At 43.9% G+C, this 26129-nt stretch overlaps 1 protein-coding gene across 5 annotated transcripts in view; it reads left to right on the top strand.

Moving 5' to 3' along the window:
* Positions 1-26129, top strand: part of PDZD2 (PDZ domain containing 2) — a 373404-nt gene that overhangs the window by 179322 nt on the left and 167953 nt on the right. Inside the window, exon 1 of one of the 5 annotated variants that reach the window (XM_059916171.1) lies at positions 4654-4869. The exons of the other annotated variants lie outside the window; for them this stretch is intronic. The gene's annotated coding sequence lies outside the window, so the exon portion shown is untranslated. Of the gene's footprint in view, positions 1-4653; positions 4870-26129 lie in introns of those variants that run through there. 5 annotated transcript variants of the gene reach the window in all.

Below are 26129 nucleotides of genomic sequence, written 5' to 3' on the forward strand. Positions count from 1 at the left end.
ACTCAGGATAAATTGTCCTAATGGGAAAATATCTGTCCTTTGGCGTAATTTGGATCAAGGCTTTTAATTTTTTGTTTGTGTGTGGTTCGTTTGCCTTTCTAAAAATCATTTTGATGTCTGTTTCACTTATGAATCATCTATTGTTGATATACAACAGCACTCAATAAACCCCACTAAAAATCTTTTCTTGATCTAAAAGTAGTTGACACTGGGAAAATGCGACCCGTACATATGCCTTTCTCATGGATGCTGAATTAAAGGAAACAGTTGGATTTTAAGACTCTTAAGGAACATCTGATAAGAGGCCCATAGAAATGACCCACCAGAGCCTTGATCACCAGCATGCTGGAAAAACTCAATTCAGCTCAGTTTGCCTTAAAGCATCAAAGTCATACTACATTTGTATTCATTCATTCAGCAGTCATGGAACACTTACTATAAGCAAAATTAGAGTATAGATGAATAGCTAAGTGTTTCTAATTAATAAAATAGAGATGTACTTTGATTCGATTTTTAGCTTTGTGGGAGATAGCAAGGCATACTTCTGATCAAAAGGCAAAGTCAGTCCTTCCTTCCTCTGCTATGCTGGGAAAAATACAACTGTGCTTCCCAGGCAATGTAAACCTGTAGAAGACTTGGGTTTTAATCAGTTTGGGCCAACAAGAATAAATACTTCTTTTTGCAATGTTTCCTCCCTCTCAAGAGCTAAAAATAATGAATGAGAGGCAGTGGCGTAACGGTTAAGCACACCCTTTTGATTCAGACTAAATGGGTTTGAACTGGGACTCCAACATTTACTAGCTGTGTTACTTAACCTCGTTGTGACTCAGTTTCCTTGTATTAGAATAAGGCTAATAATTATATCCACTTCACAGGGCTACTGCAAAAAATAAATGAGATAGACAATCTACATAAAGTAGCTAGCACAGTGCCCAGCATAATTATAGGAAGAGTTTAATAATTCGTAGCTATTATTATCATTATCATCATCAACTAATATTTGTGTGCTCACTAAACAAAAAGTAATGCTGTCCTGGGACTTCCCTGGCAGTCCAGTGGTTAAGACTCTGTGTTTCCAATGCAGGGGCCGTGGGTTCAATCCCTCGTCGGGGAACTAAGATCCCACATGTGGCACTGCAAAAAAAAAAAGTAATGCTGCCTGTATATAGAAACAATATAGAGGAGTGAATCTATAAAATATGCTTGTCAATGTCTGAAGCTGGGCATATTTTTAGAGATACCCACCCAATAAACAAAGGTCCGATGAGATGTGGGCATATGTTTTAAGAGAGAATTATATTCTTTCGGCACCGTGTTTCTGAATTAGGGAACATGTATGCTTAGGATCATCGCCCCCCCCCCCTATTCAATGGAGTCATGAGGACCACTGCAGCCCTAGAAGGGAAGGAAAGGAGTTCTCCAGCCTGACTTCTGCCTAAACACACAAGACTATCACTGGGATGGAGTCTGAGAGGTGAAGATTGCACAGTGATGTCAATGTCAAGTCAGTGACCATTAGCATCAAGCATGTCTTCTTTGTGTCTGACCCAAATTTCAGTGTTGCATTTTGAGTCTCTTACCTCTTCTGTCTCTGTAGAGATGAAGAACAGCTGGTCTGTGTCCTCTTTATAATAACCTTTCAAGTGGGAGGAGAAGACTGTTAAGTTTGCCTTTAGGCAGTTTTTTCACTCTAGACTAAACAACTCCAAATCCTTTAACCTTCCCTCATAGGTTCTATTTTCTGTCTCTTTAATCATTTTGGTTTTCCTCTGGAACCTTTCCAGTGTCTCCACGTTGCCCTTAAAATAAGGGGCCTCAGACTGGACCTACCACCCTATTAAGAGTGTATCCGCTGCCAAATTCCTTATTATGGGGGAGAGAGAAATGGGGAGAGACACTTTTCCTTTCATGTCAGACTCCCACCAACTGAATTCACCCCACTGCTGTGTTGCCTATTTCTTATCAGTAAAACACACAGATTCCTATTAAATGCACAATCATCTGTGATCCTCACATCCTTGTCAGTTATTCTCCAATCTAGATATTAAGCCCCGTTTATGCCTGCCATTTTGATCATCACCCCTCAGGATACTACTTCTGTAATCAGCCGTCATGCTGAACTTGAAACTGTTTTTCATGAAACATTTCCTTCATGTGTTGAAGCCAACTTGGATTCTCTTAGCATATCGGCAATTCCCATTCAAATTAATATTACTTGTAGGCTCTGGGTGTGCATATAGCAATTTTAAGTATTATTTAAACCAGACCTAGGATAAAATTGGAGGCCACATTTTAAGCACCCTTATGTTTACTGAGCCAGTGATCTCTTTTCCAGTCTGCAGTGAAACCCAGTGAGGGAAAAGACAGACCAGATCATACCTTTCTGGCCTGCTGATGAGAATGTCATATGCATTCAAAAGCTTTCCTGAAATTAAGATATTATACAGATGTGGTCAGATTTTAATTCTCAGCACATACACACCCTAAACTGAGCTTAGGCACAGAGTGGTGGAGGAAGAGGGGAATATTTATTTGCGTTATGCTTAAAATCAGCATTGATTTGCACATCATAAATTACATACCAGATGGAAGGAGTAGAGAAAGTTAGAAGAAAACTGTCAGTGGAGGAAGCAATCAGAAGCAAGAAAGGGAGCCCTTCTGAAATTATTCGAAGATTATTCAATTTGAACCTAATTTCCGTAAAACTTATCAGATACCAAGATGCCACATAAAAGTATGCTAATGAATCCACCAGGACTACCACCTCCTGGCAGAAGAGAGGAAAAGGGGAAGTAGGGAGGAACTAACATTCACTTGGACCCTTATAATATTTGTAAGGCAGTCACTTTCTGTTAGAGAGTTCTGATACACTTGGCTCTTTCTAAAATCATCAGTCTAACTTGCTTTGACCCAGGAATTGCAGTATTTTGAGGACTGGCTTGCAGAGCTTGTTCTCACTGGGCACGTGTACTGTTCTCCTAAACTCCATTGTCATTGTTGGTTGCAATGCCATACCACTTTGAGATATACTTTATCCTGGGGTTTTGTTCCCTACTAGTACTTGCAAAGGAGGAACGCCACCGCCTGGCATTCCTGCCTGTGTCTGGGTTTGCTGTTGTGCCAACCTGAATGAAGCAACTGGGGGTAATTTCAGGACTGGCGATTATGATAATTATTTACCATGTGCTCTGCGGGCTGCCTCCGAGAGTGGGTAGATGTCCAGGCCAGCCTGGACATGGGTTGGCCCCTCCCAGACTCTAATTACCCTTTCCAGTGGCAATAATGGTCCCGAGAATGGAAGCCTTCTTTTGCCTCCTCCTTTTTAATTAATTGCTTTGAATTCTACCAGATCTGTCCATTGCAGACCTGCGGGATGCCCAGGAAGAGAACCATAGCTTAGAGACACAGGGGTGGAGAGTGGGACTGGGGCAAGAATCTGGCATGAACCCCAAGGCGTGGGGTGAGTGTGGGTGCCTGTGTGGTGCAGGGCTTCAGGCTGTGGGGAGATCTGTGCCCTTCAACCACAGGCGGTCCCCATACCTCTAGCTCCCCCTGCGAGCTCCAACCTGGATCCCTTTCCAAGCTAGGTGAAAATGTGTTTTGAGCAGAAGTTCCTTAATGGTTTGAGGTTTGGCACAGCGATGCTTTTCCTTTTCAACAAGTGTTCAAAGTGGGGAAAAGGAATGAAATACAATTGAAGTTTTGAAAAGCAACCTCTTCGCAGTGAGATGAGGGGCACCCCGCGGGGCACCCCGCCCCCCGCCAGCCCCCATCCCTGCTCTAAGAAAAGCAAGCACTCTTTTCCTGTCTTCTTTGTATTCCCATTAATTTAAGACAGGAAGCCCTCAGAGGGTGTGATGTAAACAATTCGGCCTCGTGGGTAGGGCTTCCTCATCAGTTTGCAGCTGGAGATATGGCTCCGCGGCCCTAGCCCATTCATGCCTCTCTGGGGGACGACTTGTTGACTGAACCACGCAGAAGACGGGAGGGGCGCGGGAGCGGGAGAAGGTATAAAGGAAATGCTTCAGTTGTGCGGTCACCGGCGATTGTAATTCAGCAGTGGTAAATTTGGGTTCTCCAGCACAAAGAATCTGACTGCAGCCCTCTGGAAAGTTGTCTGATACCCTGCCCGGCGTGTGACGGTTGTGATTCTAGTTCGGGGCTCCCCCTGACCCCACACCACCCCCAGTAAGAATCCGTGCTGCTGCTGATTATGAAACGGAGTGGTTATGAAATGAATTGATGTCGGGGAGGTGGAGCTTCTCGCGGCGGCTGGAGGGAGAACTTTTGACCGGGCGAGGGTAGCTGGGTAGGGCGTCTTCTCCTCAAACCTGCTCCCAGTTACCGCTGGCAGCGCCGCAGCAGTTGATACAAGCAGAGGTGTCTGCGTCAGAAACCCCAAACTCCCTGAAACCTCTCCGGGGCGGTTTCCTTTTTCCCTGCGAGGGGAGTGACCGGGGAAGGGGTTCTGGAATGCCGTGAGTTTTGACAAGTGAGCAGGGAAGTGACGAGCCGAGCCGGGATTCCATCACAGTCTTTTCATAACCTCCCAACCGGGGCTGGAGGAGGGAGGCGGGGATCCTCCCACAGACCTGCAGCGCTCGCAGGCTAGCGGTAGGGACTCCTGCACCAGCCATGCTCCTGCAGGACCGTCGGGGGGCGCCCCGGGGAGCCGCGTCCCAGGCCGGGCGCCCGCGCTGAGCAGCCCCGCCCGCGGCCAGCAGGTGATTAGGCTCAGGCTCGGCCCCGGGGCGTGTGAGCCCAGCCCGGGAGGATTACCCGGGGCCGGCTGCTCCTGACCGAGCCTCCACCGAAGGCGTCGAGAGGAGACCCCCCCCCGCCACCCGGAAGGTGACTTCACAACTGGAGGTAGGAATCGGCTTAGCAAACAAAAAGCTCAGGCGTCCCCATCCGATCCGGGTTGGGGTGCGGATTGAGGCTGCATGCACAGATGTGGAAATTGAGCCACAGAAACGCGGCAGCCAACTAACGCCCGCGGTATTCATCTCGCAGATCACTTGGGTGTCTTGTTTTTGGCTTGGGGGATTTGCGTGTTGAGAGATGGTTTGTGCTCCTTGGGAGGAGTAACCGACATGGAACTGGTTTGTCGATTACTAGACGGAAGGAGGCGCCCGGAGTGTGTGTGAGCGGCGGGGCGGGGAGCGCTGGGGGGTTGGGGGAACCAGGCACAAGTCCGGAGGGGCTCCAGAGCCACGCTTCTTACAGTCACCTCGGAGAAGAGGTGCCGAAGCCCAAGAAGGGAGAGGCGGTGTCCAGCACCCCAGGCAGCTGTTACTGTGTCCTTATCCCCCCGCCCGCTTCTCCCTGTGACTAGCAGGGGATGAATCTGGGGTAGAGAAAAGCTGCGGCTTCTACCAGCAGGAACTGTTTATGATCCCTCCGTGATCATAATCTCCTCTGGGGACAGATCTTGGCCCTAAACTACTAAACAGCCTGCTTGGACAACTCCCCCACCCCTGATTCACACAATGTTTTGGTTGTAGGATCCACAAATCAAAGATTTTAAAGATGAAGGCTGTTTGCGGAAAGAATGACATTTTCCGTCATGCCGCAATTCTCTAGTAAGCAGTTTGTAAACACTAGGAGTGAAATTAAGTCAAATTTTGTCTCATGAGATGGGGGGGTAAAGAGGAGGGAACTACAGCTGTCACCCTGGGAACCAATTCCTGGGGAATAGATTCCGTGAATGTAAATAGTAAACGCTTTTCATAAAAATAGGTCAGGCTGAGTTTCATATGGTAAGGGGGGAGTGGCATGAACTCTAAATAATGTAGAAGTATCTAGGCTGAGTTTCATATGGTAAGGGGTGTGGCATAAACTCTAAATAATGTAGAAGTATCTAGGCTGAGTTTCATATGGTAAGGGGGGTGGCATAAACTCTAAATAATGCAGAAGTATCTTTAAATACACATAAAATGTAGTACTTTCAGACTTCGCACTCCTATACTGTTTTGCAACTCTAAATTCACTTTGCAAATGAACTGAAAAGTAAGGTACAAGGGGATCTCCCTACCACCAAAAGTTCATCTGGCAGTCATATCCTCATTAACGTGTAGACGAACGTGGCACTCTTCTCTTACTGAGGTGTTAACAAAGTTAACAGGACCCACCAACAGTTAGTTGCCTTCAGGACTGCTAGCCAAACCCACTGTCCCTCAGGTGCTGCCCTGGGGACCCGTGAGTAGGGTGGGCTTTGGGAAACCAGGCCAGTGCCCGGTTCTAAAGGAAAGAAAAGAGTGCTCAGAGTGTGTCACACACAGAAGAAACAGAAATAGGATGTACCAGGGAAAGTGATAGGGAAACCTACGCGGACTCAGGGTTTCAGGCTTGCTGGTGCGCTTTCAGCCTTGATCTCTGTGAGCCAGCGCAGCTGGGCATAATTGTCTGAGGAGATAGAGTCAATCTCTTCCTAATCTAGGGGGAAAGGAAGACAGCCGGCCTAAAGAGCAGTAAGGTGTTCCAAAACTGCCTTTCTGTTTGCCTTCTCTCTTCCGTAAGTTGCCTGACACCACACTTGGCACGCACAACTCCCTTTAATCCTCTGTTCCTACTGATCTCCGTAACTCCAGGCAGGTCACACTTAAGAATTACTTCCTTGAAAGGAAATAGTGACCCCATTCCTGCCTGTTTTCCCGGGCCATCGAGTTCTCATCTCACCTGCTCTGCCAGGTGTTCAGCCTTTGCTGCCTTCATCAACTCTTCTCTGTTTCCCAGAGAAACCGAGTACCTTGGCTGCCTCCTAGAAGCGGGTTCTCCTGATCTTTGCCTGGGTTTTCATTCTGGAATCTGATTCATTGCCTGAGCTTCCCTTCCTTCCTTATCAAAGCTGTACCTATACATAATTTTAAAGCCAGATAGTTCTACAAGGCTTGTAACTAGAAACAGCATTCACTCGGCCCACCTCTGACCAACCTCAGCTCTGGTGCCCAGAGGCAACTGCTTCAACTCTGTCCGTGTTTCTAAATAGCAGGTGCGCCCTGCTCCTCCTGGTTCATCCCCCTCGAAGAGCCCTCTGGCCTCCTTCGCTCTGGATTTGCTGCTCTTGTGGCCCGAGGCACAGCATTATCCTGGAATCCCCTTTCATCATCATACCAGTGATTCATTTTGCTCTTTCTCATGCGGCATCACCTGTTTTGTAGACCCTTATCTGCCTCTTTCTTTGTTTCTGATATCTTGCTGGTAAAACATCTTCTAGAAGTTCCTGAGAAAGAGTACACAGGAGATAAACTTTTTGAGATCTTCCAAGTTTGACTGATAATTTACTGGGGTATGAACTCTACATTGGAAATCCTTTTCTGAATTTTGAAAGCGGTGCTCTTCCAGGTTCAGTATTGCCGTTGAGATGCCTGTCATTCTAACTCCTGATGCTTTGAATATAATCATTTCCCCTTCTCTGAAAGTGTCTTGTCTTTGTAATGTCCTTTCTCTCTGTAATGAAATCTCATTATAATATACCTTGCCGTGAGTCTTTTTTTCATCCATTTATTGGCTTTCATTGGACCTTCTTAATCTGGAAACTCATGTCCTTCAGTTCTAAACCATTTTCTGGAATATTAAAAAAATGATTTCTCTCCTCTTCTGGAACATGTATTAAGTTGAAAGGGGGCCCTCATAGATTGACTCTCTAATTTTCTTACTTTTTCTGTTATATTTTCTATCTCCTTTAAAAACAAATTCTACTTCCTGGGAAATTTCCTCATTTTCTCTTCCAACCCATATATTGAATGTCCATGTCTGCCATCAAATTTCTAATTTCCAAGAGCTCTTTAAAAATCTCCAAATTTTTCTTTTTATAACCTCCTGTTCTCATTTCACTGATGAAAAGCTTTTCAATTCTCTGAGGATCTCAGTGGCAGTTTCTTAGAAGCTTCCCTCTACTCCCTGTTCTGTTACTTTTCCTCTGATTTTCCTCTTAGTTTTTGTTTTGTTTTGTTTTTGTTTTTAAGTCTCTTACATGTTAAAGGCTTTCCTCAAATGTCTGATAACCTGGAACTGACTACTGAAAAGTTACCGAAGGTCTGCATATCTGGATGGGGCTGATACCCAGGAATAGTTCCACCTTACCAAGAAGAACACCTAGAACAGTGTTTCAGAATTTGGAACAATTACTGGCACACAGTAAACTTTCCATTTAGATTTGCCAAGTAACTGAATGATGTAGGATCTTGCTAGGGCCCAGGTAGCGGTGATTATCAAGAGCTCCCCAGGTGAGTCACATGTGTGGCCAGCCCTGAGCACTTCTGCCATAGAATTGTCCTGTTGAATGGTTTCATTGGAGGATTTCCACCTGTTGGTGGAAGGTCCTTCCTCTCAAAGGAAACTGACCAGGGGAAGAGAAATCCCCATACCGAGGGGAATTGGTGACTGCCGCGTTCTGTGATCCAGACTCGAACCGAGACCAGGAGTCTAGCATTTGGTATGGAGACCTTCTCTGATTTCCCTGTTTTTAAAGCACACCCCTTGTCTCAGCTACACTTAGTGTTTTGGATTCCACAGTTGTTCTGATTCAACAGAGCAAACAGGTCTCAATATAGGCAGTCACTTGGGAGCCAGGACTGAGAGGGGTGACCTGGGGTCTGACAGCTTCAGGCACAGTCTCGCAGCCAGCCCTACTGCTTTTGGGCCCCTGACCCCCTCAGTGCCTGGTGCCCCCAGTTCCAGAGACCCTGGAACTCTGTGGCATGAGTCCCTGCCTGCTTCCAGGCTTCCCATCCTGCTGTGCTAGGTTTCAGCTTTCTTTTGTCTGTTAAGTCAGTTACCACGGGTTAGACCACTTCCCAGCTTCCAAAAATTTTGTTGCAGTCATTGTTTCTTCTGTTCTCTTTGTCTCTGAGAGTTGAGTGAACCCGTCCCCCCATACTTTAAAAAATTCCTTTTCTCTCATTTCAGTCCATCACGTTTGCTGGCGAGTGACCCTCCCTCCTCCTCTCAGTTCTTCCTTCTGTATTTATACCCCTCTGCCGCAGGTGCCCACTTGGGACAGAATGCTAACAGGCCACGATACACTGTCAGCTCAACAATAATCATTATAAATGTCCAGGCCCTGAATAGAGTGGTTCTTGGGCATTTATACCAGGTATGTTAGCATCTTCTCTATCAGGTCAGTGATTCTTCTTCTTTGTAGGTGTGGAGTATCAGGCAGAGGCACTTCTGAATGTGTTTGATGCTGTGGCTTATCCGAATTCTGTCTGTGAGAATAACCGTACAGCACACTGACCCCTCTGAATATATTCATGTTCGTTTCCTTCTTCTGTCCTCGCCAGAAGCCCATTGCAGGCTCAGTGGTCACATGGACCCAGCAGCATCCATTATCTGAGGCGATTAGTTCACTCCAATTGTAATACCTCCATTCCACACCCCAGAGACAAGTGTAGGAAAGAGTATGTGATCCAAGTCTGCGCAATGAGGTGTGAAGGAATGTCTCTTATAGAGCTTCTGGGGAAGGTTTGCTCATTACTAAGAAAAAAACACACACACACAAAAATGAACCCTTTGCTTCCTTGGTACACTGCTGTCTAGAACGGCTGTAGGCATCTTGCCACCAGCCTTAGGAAGAGACCAACATGCATGAGAGAGCAGATCCCAGAGAGTCGTCCAGAAGCACCATCTTTCTCTGCACTTCCCATCATGGGAGATGATTATTTCCTCCTTGTTCAAGCTATTTTGAATCGGGGTTTGGTATCATTTGCTGCCAAACTGATACAGGTGGATGTTGATTTACACAGCGTCTCTCTTCCAAAAGGAGTGAAGGCAGACCATGGGCTCACCTTAAGGAAGAGCTGAGCTACCCGATCCCTCATTCCGATTCCAAGCAGGATTCCTCTCTACTCTGCTGATTTTCCAGGCAGATGAAAGTAATTCTGTCTTCCAACTTCAAAGGAAGGAATAACCAATGAGACATTTTGAGAAGAAAAGAGGATTCCTTTGCTTTGGAGATTGCTAGCCGATCCCAGCGAGAGAACGTCTTGGGGCTGTCCCAGAAATGAACACCGTTCTTAAAATGAGCAGGCCACGAAGAAACCCCATGCACTCCAGCCTGTGAAAAAGCCAAGCGCGTACCACTCACTCCCTCGGTGGTGGAGGCTGGCAGGTCTGTCCGGACACTTGGTATCATTTCCTCTGTCTTCCACCCTTTGTCTTTCGTGCACCCCAGACTTGGGGAAGCTTGGACGATGAAATAAACTCCGGAAGTGCTCAGTGGAATGCGGGAGAAAGTAGACTGACCGTTCCTGTTTTCTCCTGTCTGACTCAAGTGGCAAAGACGCACTGTCTTTATTTTTATGAACAGGAGGCCCTCCTGATCTCTTCCATTCCCAGTATAATGTTAGCCTGAGGGGAAGCCTTTGATTGCGCTTAGCATTATACCATCATTTTCCTGTTTGTATCTGCATCTCTTACCAAACCAAGACTGTAAGGACAGGCACTTCATATTGTAATATAGCTAAGATTTATTGATTACCTACTACTTGCACTGTTACAAGCTTTACACATGTGAACTTATCCTCACTACAATCCTATGTAGAAGGTACCACTATTATCCCTGTCTTACAATGGAGATCACTTGAGGCACACGGTATTTAGGGAAATTGCTCAAGGTCGTCCAGCTTCTCCGTGGTGGAGCAGAGATTCAGATGTCGGCAGTCTGGTCCTGGAGGTCATTCTGTGTTATATAGCATGTATGTTTCATGCTATATAATTCATCATTACAGCCTGAACACCCTTACACCATCTGTAGTGTGCAGTAGGGATTCAAATGTCACTGTGAGTGAATAAACTCAAGGATTTTTCAGTCATTACTGACTCATTAATTTTAATGGCAACATATTTCCCCATCAAGTTAAAGGACCATAATTTGTTTAACTATTTCCCCAGGATTGGACATGTAAGTAGTATGGCCTAGGGTATCTGAGACGGGGACCATCCTGAGAAATCTCAGACATGTGGTCCCTAATTGGGAGGTGACCAGGAGACATCTTTTAACTCTCCTCTTCCTCCGCCCTCCCTCACACATTACTCTCCTCACCCTCTGCCACCCCGAGGAGCAATCCTAATCCTCGTCCCAGCTCCAGATTCCTGTTACCATCATTGGTACTCTGCGTAAAAGTAGATGGCATTACAAAGGCTTCAATATTCCATACTGCTAGAACTTTCTCCGAGGGTCTCTGTTAAAGGTTAAGCGTTAGTTGGCAGGGAATTACCGTTTGAACCGTGGATCTCTGAAACACCGCCTGCCAAGTGCCGTTTTCCAGGTGGTTTCTCATAACAGGTCGTTTTGCACTTTTGAATCCAGAGATAATATATCTGACTCTTTCATTTGTTTTTTAAGACTTTTGGCTGACCTCTGGGATTCTTGTTTTAATTGCCAACTGATAGAAAATATAAACGGAAAAATGTGTTCGCGTGCAAACTTTGGAGTTTGTTTTATCTTTGGAAATTGGGGGTGGGGTGAGGGAAGAGGATTAAGGAAAATTTAGACAATTTTGTCTGGTGGGTTGTCTTCTTAACAGTTTCCCTTGTTAGGCCCTAAGTAAACAAACACACCGGGCATCAATATGAGCATCTTGTAGATGTTACTTGCAGTTTAAAACGTTTCTGTTTGTATAAATTATACCTGAGATATGTTAGAAGACCTTGATGTTTAAATTTAGATTAGTCCTATGGTGAGATCCTTTGGTAAGATAAATAATCTTGTTTCCTAGATTTTTTCTAGATTTTTTTCTTTTTTTATATTTTCTATATTTTTTTCTTTACATTTTTTCTTTTTTTTTCTTTTTTTTACAGTTTCGGACAAGTCAAAGACATACTTGTCCCGAATACATCTCCAGTGTCTATGCATGTATGCATACGTGTGTGTGTGTGTGTTCTGCTTCCTCCCCTAACCCCTCCATTCATTCTCTGCCTTCCTCTGTACCAAGAGGCTTATATCTATGAACTACAACACCTGGACTCCATTGTCCTGCTTCTGGTTGGGTTCAGCAATGGGAGACACAGGCAGGGGATCGGAAGGCAGGAGGAGAGAGTGTCGGGGTATTTACCCTCCTCACTGCTGTCCCCTCAACCTTGCTGAGGTCCTGACAATGACTGATTTCTTCTAAGCACTTATGGACAGCTCACTTTCATGGCTCCAGCTCACACTGTTTCTCCCCTTGCCCTTCAGACCTGCAGGTAGTAGTGATAGTTCCCCAGCTGTTGCTAGTTTCTAGGTGCTTCACCCTGTAAATAGTCCCTGTATAAAACTCTCTCTAGTTCAGCCCTTTTTGAGTGTCTTTTGTTTCCTGCTGGGAACCCTGGCTGATATAGTGTGTGTCCATCTCTTTCTCATACAACATCTTGATTGTCATGTCTGGCTCTAAAATGCCAGTTGCATTTACTATAGCACATCTGAATTTGAATCGTATCTTGTCCTGTCCGTGAGTTGTCATCTTATTCTTGTGTCTCTTCTGTCTTTTCTATTAGATGGTGAGGGACAGGGGTGTGGATTATTCTGCCCTCTCCCTATAATGTCGAATACACTGTTCTACATCCAGAGGTCACAACAATTGGCAACTCTTGAAGTAAGATAATAACATACACATAGGAGGGCATGTATATATGTGGGTATAATATACCTGTGATTGTTGATTTTTTAAAATACCCTTTATTTGTATCTTTATCAGCATCAGTTCATTTTTTTTTTTTAAGTATTTGTTTATTTATTTATTTATGGCTGTGTTGAGTCTTCGTTTCTGTGCGAGGGCTTTCTCTAGTTGCGGCAAGCGGGGGCCACTCTTCATCACGGTGCGCGGGCCTCTCACTATCGCGGCCTCTCGTTGCGGAGCACAGGCTCCAGACGCGCAGGCTCAGTAGTTGTGGCTCACGGGCCTAGTTGCTCCGCGGCACGTGGGATCTTCCCAGGCCAGGGCTCGAACCCGTGTCCCCTGCATTGGCAGGCAGATTCTCAACCACTGCGCCACCAGGGAAGCCCAGTTAATTTTTTTATGAAGTAAACAATGACCAGGTATCAGTTATAGGCAACTTATTATGCTAGGTATTTACATTAATTTTTTTTCAGAGTTCTTAAAGATTCATAAAGGGGGTTTCAGAAAGAGCTGAAATAACAGAATTTTCAAGCTAGAAGGAATCTCAGAACGTATGTAATTTAGTTTCATCATTTTCAGGTGAAGCTTGGGCTGAGTGGTTCAGTGCTTTTTTCTGGGGCACAGGTAGTAGGTGGTATGGATGATGCCAGAACTTGGTACCCTGAGTCTGTCCAGGGCTTCTTTCCCCATCTTCCTCCAGTCAGTCAGCCTGCTCACTCATAGGTGCTCTCTGGTGAAACCAACCGCCATAAGGTACTCTTTAGAAAGCCTCTCTGCTGCCCCTTATTGCTTCCCTCTGTGTTGCAAATGCAAACCAGATCGTCATGCTCTGAGCTCATAAAAGGGCCTAATAGGATGCAGACGGTGGATTCTAACCTAGGCTCCAACGTTAGCCCCACGTGTAGACAGCTGGGGGAACACTTGGGCCAACCCGCAGCCACTCTTGGCCATCTCCCTACACCAACTTTAAGCTTTGGAGCAGCATTTTACAAGGGGGTATGAGGGGCTGGGGTGGGTGAGTGAGTTGCCAGTCCTGCGGTTATTGCAGCCAGAGTCTCAGGCCTCATCTGTGGGGATGCAATCCCCAAGTCAGGCCCAGCTGCTTGCAGGGCCTTTCCTGTGGGGCGTTTGCCGATGGGCACGGCTCCTGCCATGACAGCCCTTCCTGCATCCATTTAGCACAAGGACCAGAGTATAAGGTGTTCCCTATGAAATCAAAAACCTCTGACTCCGCTAAATCACAGCTTAAAGTTGGTTTAAAATGGATACGAAAAAGCCTTTCCTTAATGGACAGAGAGAAAGCAGATTGGCCTAGGTCTGCGAGTGATGATACGAATGTCGGTAATTAGTGTTTCTTTCTCCATATGTTACAGTTTTTCACATATGCAAGTCAGCTGGAGGCTGATAAATTGCTACACCTCACCTGTAAGACTTAGGTTCGGGAAGATTAGGGAAAGAGAAGCAAGGGATAGTGTCTTTACTGAGTGCCTGCTATTTGTCAGGCTTTGTCCTGGCAGCTTTAACTAAAAGATCTCACACCCAGATAGCTAAGTGTTATGCCCATTTTGTAGGTTTGGAAACTGAGGCTCACAAGGGCTGTGACATACCCAGAAGTACAGAGGTAGGGTGAGGTGATATATCATCTCCTCAGTTCTGACTGTACAAATAAACCTTGTCAGTGAAGTAATGACTTTCCAAACCCAGCTGGCCCACATCCTTGCTAAATGACTCTGGGGAAGGTTAGTTTCTCTGCCTTGGTTTCCTCAGCTGTAAAGTGGGGATAATGTGCGTTGCTCCCTCATAGGTTGGTGGTAAGGATCGAAGCACTGCGTACAAAGTGTCCATTCTTGTGCCAGGCACATAAGCCCTTAATGAAATTTAGCTCCTGGGCCCCTAGAGCTGGGTTTGCTGCTTCTCCTTTCTGGATGTGCTTTGTCAGCTATCATCTCTTAACTTCCCTGAGTCGTTTCCTCAGTCATAAAACGAGGCTTGGGTTAAAGGTCAGTTTTCTGAATGGAGAAAAACCCAAGGAGAATGAGGCAAATCCCCATCTTTTTTTTTTTTTTTTAATATAGTTGTTAGCGCTTGTTACCATTAGTGGATTTGTTTTTTGGTTTGGTTGCTCTCTTCTTTCTTTCTTTTTTTTATTACTTAAAAAAAATTTTTTTTAATAATTATTTTTTATTTTTAATTCACATCCCCATCTTTCTTGTTGTAGTTATGAAACTTCTGAAAGTGCTGGGTCTATGTATTACTTTAGGACAAAACCCACCCAAGTCTATTGGAGAGAATCTAGACTTCGTCAGCTGCCCTGGAGGGAGCTTTTCTGAAGCAGCCAAATTCCAGCAACACTCCCTCTGTTCCTACCACTTGGGGTTTCCTCTCTTTCATGACTCTGTCCCCGTTGTAAAGAAAAACTCTATTTATTGTTTTCAATTACATTATACACAATACTCTCTGAATACTCCTTCACTGCTGACACTTCTGGTCACCAAATATGTAGGCAAGGGGACACACCAGCTCCCTGGAGGTGGCGTCAGATCCCATGGGTTAAGGGCTCAGTCCCCCAAGACTGACCCCCTTCCCTACCATATACTCTTCAGACGCCAATCAAAAGTCCAAGTTGTCACCTGTGCTTCTGACCGACTGGCTGTAAATAGGTTCCCACGGCCTCTCCTATTAATTAATGGGGTTAATTAATTAATCAGTTTGATTAATTTGCTAGAGCATCTCATGGAACTCAGGAAACAGTTTACTTGCTAGATTACTGGTTTGTTATAAAAGGATACAACTCCGGAACAGCCAGGTGGAAGATGCATAGGGCAAGGTCTGGGGAAAGGGCGTGGCATCTCCAGGTGTTCACCAAGCCGGAAGCTCTGCCCACCCATCCTTTTGGGTGTTTACGGAGCCCTCGTTATTGATTAAATCATTGGCCATTGATGACTGAACTCAGTCTCCAGCGCCTCTCCCTTCCCCAGAGGTCAAGAGGGTGGGATTGAAAGTTCCACCCTTCTAATCATGCCTGCAGCACCCTCCCACCACCCCCCGCACCCCTGCAACCAGCCTCTATCCTTAAGGACTTTCAAGAAGTCACCACATTATCATCGACTCAGATGTGATTGAAAGGGACTTGTTAAAAAGATACCTGTTTCACCTTTATTGCTCTGGAGCCATTTCAGGAACGAAATATTGTAAGGAAAGATGCCCCTATGACTCTTACGTAGGGAATTCCAAGAGTTTTAGGAGTGCTATGCCAGGAACAGTGGGCAAAGACCAAATATTTATTTCTTACTGTAAATCACAATATCACAGTGTTGATATACAGTTGTCATCATTATCATCCTCATTTTTTCCTCCTTCCGCACCTTTCTCCTCTGAACTAAAACTTAATGGCCGCAGCAAGCACCTTGTACGGCTTGGAGCATTGCGCATTGTTCCTTTCCACTTCAGTCACCGAAATAGGTAATGGGTGGGAGCTCAGTTATGCTCCCAGGGTATTTAGGCCCTTCTTCGGAATGTTCCGGAAAATTTTCCCTCTCCTACATACAGACTTCTCTGGCTCCCTTTGCTGTTGGGAATGCGTTTAGCAGTGCTAGAGCTTAGAGGGCGGCTCTCACCCCTTCAGAAGGTGGTGGTGGCATCTGGGAGGATCCATGACCACACAGCTGCCCGGGAGTCTCCCCATTGCAGCTACTCTCCTGCCACTCTTAAAGGCACCACACTGCAGCTGCATCAATTATTTTTCAAAGAAGAAGAAAGACAGATAAGACAGAAAGTCAGTGTCCTCCCATCCTGGCTGGTGTGGCATCTGTCCTGTGGGAGAAGCACCTGTTTCTGGGTCCTCTAGACCCAACCTTTTGGATTCCCCTGGAGTCCCCCACCTCTACCCTGAGAAAGCCCACGTGTGATTCTGTACCACGTTTCCATGCTGCCCTGCTGAGGAAGAAAGGCAGATGGGGGCAGTGTGGGAAGTGAAGCTACAGGATTTAATTAAGCCCAAATCAAATATAAGGCACGGTCCTGCCCCCCCAATAAAAACAGATTATCATCAGAAATGAGGGAATTGCCTTATATTTAAGTCTTTACAAATTCTCTCATGCTGTGGAAGGATCTCACAATTATTTTGAACATCAAAGTGTTATTTAGGGAACACACATTAGCCTGAAATGACCTTCGTCAGTGCTGGTTTTGGATGCTTTAATAGAGGTCAACTGAGGAAATCATATTTTAAAAAAAGGTTTAAAAAATCTAGTAGTATTCCTGGGCATCTGACCTCACAGTAACAAGTGTTGGATTTCTTTGTAAACAAGACTTTTAAAGATCATTTAAAAATGGAACAAGTCAAGAACCTTATGCAAATAACTGACATGGAAGTAAAGGGGATAGGTTTTGGAAAACTCGAAATGTAGCCATAATCACAGGCAGGGTGTAAAAAGGCCACTGAAGACTTTGAATAAATGTTTTCCTAATGTGTGAGAGTCAAGGGTGGGAGGAAACCAGAAACATTTCTAAATTAGCATTAACTTATGCTGTTTACATAGTATTTGTGTATATGATATTCTTGCACATACATGTGTATTGCTACATTAATCACTTAAATAGCATATAGTAAATATTTTAAATGTTACGTTTTTAATATCTTAGATGGAATGTTTACATCTAATGATATAGTCTTTCACTTACATCATTTACATTTATCTAACCCCCCTGCCCAGTTTTTTCAGCTATGTTCTGATTGGGACAGTAGAGGATTGCTTATGTTGGGGCTCACTTCACAATCCCGCTGAGATGGCGTTTGTTCGCCTCTATAGGAAATGCAAATTAATGTCAAGAAGTATTTTTATAACACATGTTGTTGTCACCTTGAATTGTTGCTTCAGTAACTCCATTCTTGCTTCTTACTTGAACTTTCTTGGTTTGCAAGTGCCAAACCAAAATAAAATAAAATGCACAGGAACGCAGAACATTAAATGGCTCAAATATACTTTCTCTAAAATCAGTAAGCGATCTAACCTGAGCAAAGGGGTACCAACTTATATTTAGGGGTCCTTATAGCCTTATATCCACACATGCGTGGTGTCTGGAATTGTACTGAGCAGATTATGAGGAGTGTGGGCTGTGTATGAAGCTAGAGCCCTTGACACGGTTGATAATGGTGTGAGCAGAGTCCCGTTCATGGAGAAGTAGTCTACAGAGAGCAGTCAATCTTGGGCCGCCTGTCAACTTGTGGTTTTGGTGAAACAAACAAGGAGAATTCTCCTCAAGAAATGTCACGGGCACAGGAAGGCCAGACCTCACTCCTCCGGCCCCTCTTCGTTCTCCACGTAGGAGTGTGGACATGTGTCCTCCCCAAGAGCACGTGGCCAACAAGTGTAATCACAGCCCAATGGGGACATTTCCACCTGGAAAAACCACATCTCCAACAAGAAGCCACCTTACCGAAGAACTTTATCTTCTCGTGAGATATATGTTCCTAGAAAATAAACACAAGATGTGTTTAATCCCAACGTGTCAACGTGAACTGGCCTGTCATTGTCCCCTCGCTTCCCCAGAGCATGGCTTTCTACCCTTTTGAATGTTACAAAAATCGTGGACCATTTTAGTTGTTGAGAAACCATGCCTGCCCCCCAAACTTGCAATGTTGGTATTAGTCAGGATTCTCCAGAGAAAAAGAATGGAGAGGAGATATATGTGTATAGAGAGGGGGGGAAAGTGATTTGTTTTAAGAAATTGGTTCATACAACTGTAGGGGTTGGCAAATCCGAACTCTGTGGGGCAAGCCAGCAGGTTGGAAGTTCAGGCAGAGTTTCTGTGTTGCAGTCTTGAGGACAATTCCTTCTCCTTTGGGAAACCTCAGTCTCTTTTCTCTTACTGCCTTCAACTGATTGGATGAGGCCCACCACATTATGGAGCATAATCTTCGCAAAAAGTCCACTGATTTAAATATTAATCACATCGAAAAAAATGCCCTCACAGCAACATCTAGACTAGTGTTTGACTAAACATCCAGGCACCATAGCCCAGCCAAGTTGACACATAAAATTAAGCATCACAGTTAGGATTGATAACTGCATTTATTTATCTGCCCTATTTATATTCTATATTTTGAAGTAAGAATAAGATTATATGAAAAATCAAGAAAATACTCTGGGTTGATAGGTTAATGAAGAACCTCTAGATTTAACGTTTGAGTTTTGACAATTTTTTCTTTAAAAAGTTTAAAGATGTAGAAAATGCAAAAATAATCTAGCAAGCATCCATATTCCTGCCACTCAGATTTAATAGCCATTAGTGTTTTGCCATATTTTCTTTTAAGGTTTTTTCTTAAACAAAAAATTAGTCATAACTTAACTTCCCCCATCTCGTTACAGTGCATCTCCTTCCAGGCTAACTTTTAGATGGTTGAGTACTATATTTATAGATAAACACATGCATCTTTATGTGTGTTTTAATTGACATAAATGGTATCATATTGCGTCTTGCTTTTTATACTCTTTTTTTTCTTTTTTGAGATCTGGCCATGTTAATGGAATCATACCTTTCAACTGACTTTTCTGTTTTAAGAAGATTCTCTACCTCTCCTATATTTTTTTTCCAGTAATTTTTTTTTTTTTATCTTTTTTGGGTTTATTTATTTATTTCTTTATGGCTGTGTTGGGTCTTCGTTTCTGTGCGAGGGCTTTCTCTAGTTGTGGCAAGTGGGAGCCACTCTTCATCGCTGTGCGCGGGCCTCTCACTATCGCGGCCTCTCTTGTTGCGGAGCACAGGCTCCAGATGCACAGGCTCAGTAATGGTGGCTCACGGGCCCAGTTGCTCCGCGGCATGTGGGATCTTCCCAGACCAGGGCTCGAACCCGTGTCTCCTGCATTGGCAGACAGATTCTCAACCACTGTGCCACCAGGGAAGCCCCTCCAGTAATTTTTTATATCTAGGTTTATTTTCTTTTGGCTTTCATGTGGAAAATATATAATTTGATCTTTACCTCATTCTACACAGAAAAACAAATTGAAGATGGATTAAAAATAAATTTCAAATGGAGCACAGTGATTAGCACGCCCTTGCACCACGTCTGTCGTTTAGTCCTTAAAAATATGTACGTTGGTTTCAGGACTCTTTATCCCATTCTGATAATTTGTCTATTCCTGCATCAATATCACACTGTCTTAATTACTATAGTTTTCTAATGCATTTTAATATCTGATAATGTAGTCCATCCTCTTTGTATTTCTTTTTCAAAATTTTTATTCTCAGACCTATGCTCTCACATATAAATGTTAAACTATTTTTCAAGTTTCCTAAAACGTCTTGTTGAGATCATTTTGGAATTTCACTGAAATTATTGATTGATTGGGCAATATTAACATCTTTAAAATGTTGTCTTTCTCTCTCTGTAAACAAGGTTTATTGCCCCATTAATCCAAATCTTCCTTTTTATCCTTCAATGAAGCTTTATAATTTCTTACTAAAGTTGCTTTTTAGATTTATGCCTATCTACTTTATAGTTTGGCTTACTATGGAAGCCAATTTTTTCTTCTTATAGTCTCCATTTGGTCACTGCTGGTGTAAAGGAATGCTACTGATTTTGAATTTGGATTTTTGTTTCCAGCAATCTTGCAGTAACCTCCTATCCATTCTGATTGTTCAAAGGTTGGTCTTGATAATTAACTATTAAAAAAACTGACTGCAAGTCCTCACTACCATTTTGAATTATATACTTTATAATTACATTGTCATCCACAATGTTACAAAGTTCCCTGAGCATAATGTAGTCAAATAGCCTTGACTCTGGATTTGGGCTATGTACCAGGGGACATAAAGATGAAAACAGACAGTGGGGCACCAGTTCTGGGTGGTGACCAGGTATGGCCTCAAATTCAGTTCTTATAAAATTTCAATGTACAGTATATGCAGCTTTTGAGACTATTGAATTCTTATGCCAGACTTCCCAGGTTCCTATATTGTCACATCTGAATGTCCTTGGAAGCTGTCTGTGCCTCAGATTGCTTTAAAATGGAGGTATTAGAAATAAATAAACAAACAAATAAATAAATAAAATGGAGGTTATAGTAATATCTAATCATGGGGGTTGTGAGGTTTCAATGAGTAATTGCATGTCCCTGGCCCAGTTTCAGCTTTCAATAACTGTTAACTATTACTATGAGACATCCTTACTGCATTTTCTAACTTTAGGTATTTTGGAATCTTTATGCTATGTAGCATAAGATTGTTATTAGTTCAGACTTACTAGTGCTTTATCAGAAAGTAGACCTTTTCTCTTTCATCCTTTGTTTTGAAGTGCTGTGCTCTTTGTAATTATATCACTTCCGGTAAGATCATGCTAGTACAATGCAGATCAAAAGGCAAGTTGTTTCACAGAAATTTGCTTTACAAACTTTGCGAAAGGGCCTATTTTTCTTAATGAGGATGTTATCTAGGGCTCTAGCCCTAGTGTCCTGAGAGAGGGATAAACTAGAATCTAGAGCTTTGAAGTGGTTTGCACTTTAATTTTTGAGATAGGGGAGAAAATACTATGACTGGTTCATAAGCTCAACAAACACCCCAGAACCTCACTTGTTCAGATTGCTTAGGTGGTAATGAGTCCAGGTGCCTGGGAGAGCGTCTCTGGGCCCCTTCTCCATTCGCTGGAAGTGCTCTCTGGCCCATCTCTCCCACAGTGGCCTTTGTTCTTGGTCCTGAAAAAAGAGCTCCGTCCCTTCTCAGTGTCCCTTCTCAACCGTCCTGGCTTCCTAGAATTTTGCTTTAAAGCCCTGTTCTTTTTCTGACCCTCAGAAGAACACAGACAATCTCGAGACCCTGAATGGCAGAGCTTGCTGTAAAGTTTCTAGTGGTGGAGTGGCCTTGGCTTATTTTGGAATTTGGTAGAAAATGACTAATCCTGTGTTTAAATATCTACTGTGGCACACCCCGCTGTTGGCCGCCTGTGACTGCATAGACAGGGCACTGTGGAGTGAGGAAGGCAGGTGGTAGTAGACCATGAGGTCCACGTGGTAAGGCGCTGGGCGGGGGGCATTGTACTTTAAGCCCTGTCGCTAAGTGCCCAGGTCAGTGTTAGGAATTGAAATTTCTCCTCATGTATGACCCAGCAAGTTGTCTCCCACTCTGTTTTTCTAGAGAACAAAGGCTGGGATTGAGAGCAACTCTAGTTATTCTGAAAGCTTTCTTCTGGGTCTCTTCTTAGCAGGAGAGGAAGATCTTCCAGTGTTCTTAAGAACAGTCAAATCAATTTCAACAAGAGGCGGGCTTGTTTTGTCGACTTGTGGGTGTTTCATGCCCCATTTCAATTGTCATCTCTTCCCCTTTTCTTCTAGCCTAGGCAATACTCAGGGAGCTGTAAGAATTGGGGATTTTTTTCTTTTCAAAGCAGATTTTTAAATGCTTTTCTGCTTAACATTTTTCTTTATCTTCAGTATCTTTGTTAAATAAAGGGAAAAAAATTTTTTTTCTGAGATGAAGGGAAAGGTGCCTTCAGTGACCAAACTGCTCTGTGTGTGATTCAATCCCTAGATCTGATTTCAGTTCTGCTAAAGATGGGCTTCTGAGACTACTCACACTTGCTCCAGCAATACCTGATTTTAAAAGACCAGCGTTATAATGAGCATTTTGTTTATGCTTTATAGTAAAATCCATGAGGGTTTGTCCTGCTTTGGCCAATTTGAAGATGCAGATTTTTCTTTGCTTCTTTTTTTTTTCTTTTTTTAATATTATTTATTTATTTATTTGGCTGCGCTGGGTCTTAGTTGCAGATCTTCACTGCCACGTGCGGGATCTTCAGTTGCGGCATGCAGGATCCTTAGTTGTGGCACGCGGAATCTTTTAGTTGTGGCATGTGGGATCTTTTAGTTGCTGCATGCGTGCGGGATCTAGTTCCCCGACCAGGGATTGAACCCAGACCCCCCAGATTGGGACACAGAGTCCCAACCACTGGACCACCAGAGAAGTCCTGAAGATGCAGATTTTTCTGTTATTATTTACATCTTTTCAGATGTATCAGAATTCTATGACACGTGAATTGCCTGTGTTTCAACATTCTGCTCTACGATGCCCGTCACCACTGCTTTTCAAGAACTGTCTCTATCAATGGATAGGAAGCAAGCATTTTCAAAATTCTGTAAACAGAACATTTGCTCTTTTTGCTTTTCCAGAGTGGCTTTAGCCAGTATCCTCATTTGCAGAGATCAAAATCTGATCTGTAAGACCCCTATTTTGATTGGCTGTAGGGCATTCATAGCCCTGTAACTAAAAACCAATGTATGAAATGGTTATTGTTCCCTGGGGGGGGGGTCTGGGCCAGAACACATTCTTTGTGATTCCCGGGGAGCAAATGGAAGCTGTGAATGTCCCTGCAGCCAAGCCAAGTAAACATGAGCTCCTGTAACCTCAGACACAGAGGTACAAAGTGGCCTTCTGGCTGTGGTTTACAGCAGGCTGGCATTTAACTGAAGCCTCTCCAATCAACCTTTCCCTCTGCGGTTGGTCTAGTTCTGAGACCTCCGCCTAATATTCATCATGATGATTGGATTTGACTTGCTCTGAAAATGAGTGTTGTTCCCTCACTCATTACAGTGAGTGTTGTAATGAATTTTTAATAACATTGGCCTGTCTTGAGTCATGTCCTCGTATTTGACAGTGTTTAGTCCGACTCTGTCCCCTCATCTGGGCATAAAAATCCCATCCTAAAAGTTGACAGCTCCGCAGACCATCTTAACTGATCAACTCCAGGGACCGCATGTGTGTGGTGTTACACTAAGCAGCAGACATACATCGACACCAAGCCTCTGAAAACCTATGAGGTGCAGGGCCTGTAGTTGTGTCCACTTTACAGAGTGGGGACCTGACTTGGGTCCCACAATTGCTCAACCTCCTCGAGTTCCCATGGTTGGTAGTTAGTACTTAGCAGGTGAGAAAAAAAACCTCAGACTGGAACTCAGCTGATTCAAAATGCCTCCGTTTCTGGGGAGGTTTTTACAAAGGGGCCTTCAAGGGCCCGACGCCCTATAAAACACAAACATAACAATCAGAAGCCCAGAGAATTAAGGGGAAGGAGGAAGAGGGTGATCATATGTTTCCAACGGTACTGCTCTCAATTATTCCATTTGGATTATGGAGACCTTGATGTTCCTTCCTGCATCGCACGCTGTAGGCCACCTAATGAATAGCTATTCTAGTAGAGGTTACATTGATACATGAAGTTGAAATTTTTTTTAAAGCAAATTGGATCATTTTCTTCTTGTTTTTAGCTGTAGAGAACAGTTTGGGTGGTAAATGTTTATTGAGACTTACAATTTGACAGGCCCAGTCTTGGATCTTTGAGACATGAGAGACAGACAAGGATTCCCTGTTTTCGTTTAGCTTCTATTCTTGTGGGGAGAGACAGGAAGTTAACGCAGAAATAAATAACTAGAAAGCAGTGATAAATGTTTGTTTTTAATTGAGTTTTTGGGTGAAATTATCTTTCAGTTTATTTTATTAGCATTGTGACTTTCTTTTTCTTGGACGGGAGAAAAGTACATGAGTCAGATGCCAAATAGCTGGGTTTTGTTGTCAGATCAAATTGGAATTAATTTACCTTCTATAATTTAAAGACTGTGCTGGGTTCATAGAAACAGAATGAAGAACTCACTTCTGGTCTTATTTCTGTTAGGAGGCCTTGAGCTTGTCCTTCTAATGCCTCTTCTCCTGGATTTCTTCATCTGTTCCACGAGGGGGTTGGACTGAACCTGTGGTTTCAAACTCTGCTCTTGGAAGCATCCCTCAGAATCAGGATGGGGGAGCTGGCGGGACCTTAGGAGGCTGGTTCGGCCGCAGCCAGAGCAGCTCTGCTGTTGTCTGTCTGTTATCGGGGTTCCCCTAGATTGCAGAAAGGATTCTATGGCTGAAAAGGACAGTTTGGAAGCCACTGTATTGTTCATGGAAAACCACCTTGTTTGTGGGGAAATGCCATGAGCAAAGTTTTTAAGACTGAGAGAAATGTACAAAACAAATAGAACAGACAATGGATTAATAGAATATGTAAAAACCTATAAACTCATGAGGAAAAAGAAACAAAGACCCAAAAGAAAAATGGACAGAGTCTGTGAAATGGTAACTCACTGAAGAGAAAATGCAAATGGCCGATAAACATAAGACAAAATGCTTGATCTCTCAGAAAAATGCAAATTAAAGCAGTGGGTTGGTTTTTTTTTTTTCCCCTAATACTGCCCATCATCCAGTCCAGACAAAGCCAGGGTTAAGGTTAGACTTAGGCAAAAATTAAAAGTATGATAGAATCAAATGTGGGTGGAGTTAGGGAAAGGAGTATCCACATGCTGTGAGTGGGAGTGAAACCTGTTGTGGGATCTTGTCAGTGTCTATTAAAATCATACATATCCTTTGACCCAGTGATTCACTTCTAGAATTGTATTCTAGTGAAATACTTGCATCTGAACATATTTCCACTCCAGAACTGTTGGGAAAAGGGGGAAAATGAAAATTAAACATCAGTAGAAGATTAAATAAATAAAATATGGTGAGTCCACATTGTAGAACACTGTGTGGAAGGTTTCAAAGAATGAAGTGGGTCTCTTCCATAGGATAGAATGATCTCTAAGGTGTATAATTAAGTGGAAAGAAAAGCACAGTATAGAGGGCAAGAACACTATGTGGCTGTTTAATAAGTAAAGTGATATTTTTCTCCCATATGAATATAGCAGTATGTGAATGCTGCATCCAGAAGATCTAGATGAAAAACAGAAAACAATGTTTGTTTTGCAGGAGAAGAGTGGAATTAAGGAGGAGATTAAGGCTTATCTACATAGTTTGAGTAACAGACAGAAGGAATGCATACATATTTTAAGCAACTAACAACACGATTGTTTAGAGCATGCCACTGTGCTCGAGGGACTCTAGGACGGGTAGCAGGGGCTCAGAGGCTGGGCTTGGTTTGATCTGCCATCGCCAAGTTGTGGATGTGCCTCCGGAGGGCCTCTTCCTTCCCTGCCACTCCTTCTTCCTCCCGGCCTGCCCAGCTCCTTGCCCCGACTCCCTTCCTCTTTCCTCCCGCCTTGAGGATCTGCCAGCTGGAGAAATTCCTCCCTCTGCCCTTCCACCCTTCTGAGAACTGTGGGTTGGCAGGGGACCAGCACAGTCCCTACAGGAAACTGCTTCTGTGAAGGATGCTGTGAAGCGCGGGGCCTTTGCCACGTCCCTGGCCCTCGAGCCTAGGGTGGAATTCAAGTCTTGCCTTAGGACCGAGTCACTCCCACACACCAAGCCCCGAAGTACTAATGCATCAAGTAGAGTCTGCCGAAGTCTCTTGAATGCCTGCTGGTGCGAGACTTCACGCCAGGCTGTGGTCTTGTGAGTGCTTTGACCGGCATGTTCCTCCTGTGTTTAGTCCTTAAAGTTTTGACGCTGGCTGACCTAATTCTTTCCTTGGATTTCTGTACACAGACCACCGTGATACATTCTGGAAATCCTGCAAGTCCATTGAAGGGTGGATGTTTTAAATATGGACTTGCTAGACTCCAAACA

Source organism: Balaenoptera ricei, chromosome 3 (assembly GCF_028023285.1).
Source record: "Balaenoptera ricei isolate mBalRic1 chromosome 3, mBalRic1.hap2, whole genome shotgun sequence".
Classification (NCBI taxonomy): Eukaryota; Metazoa; Chordata; class Mammalia; order Artiodactyla; family Balaenopteridae; genus Balaenoptera; species Balaenoptera ricei.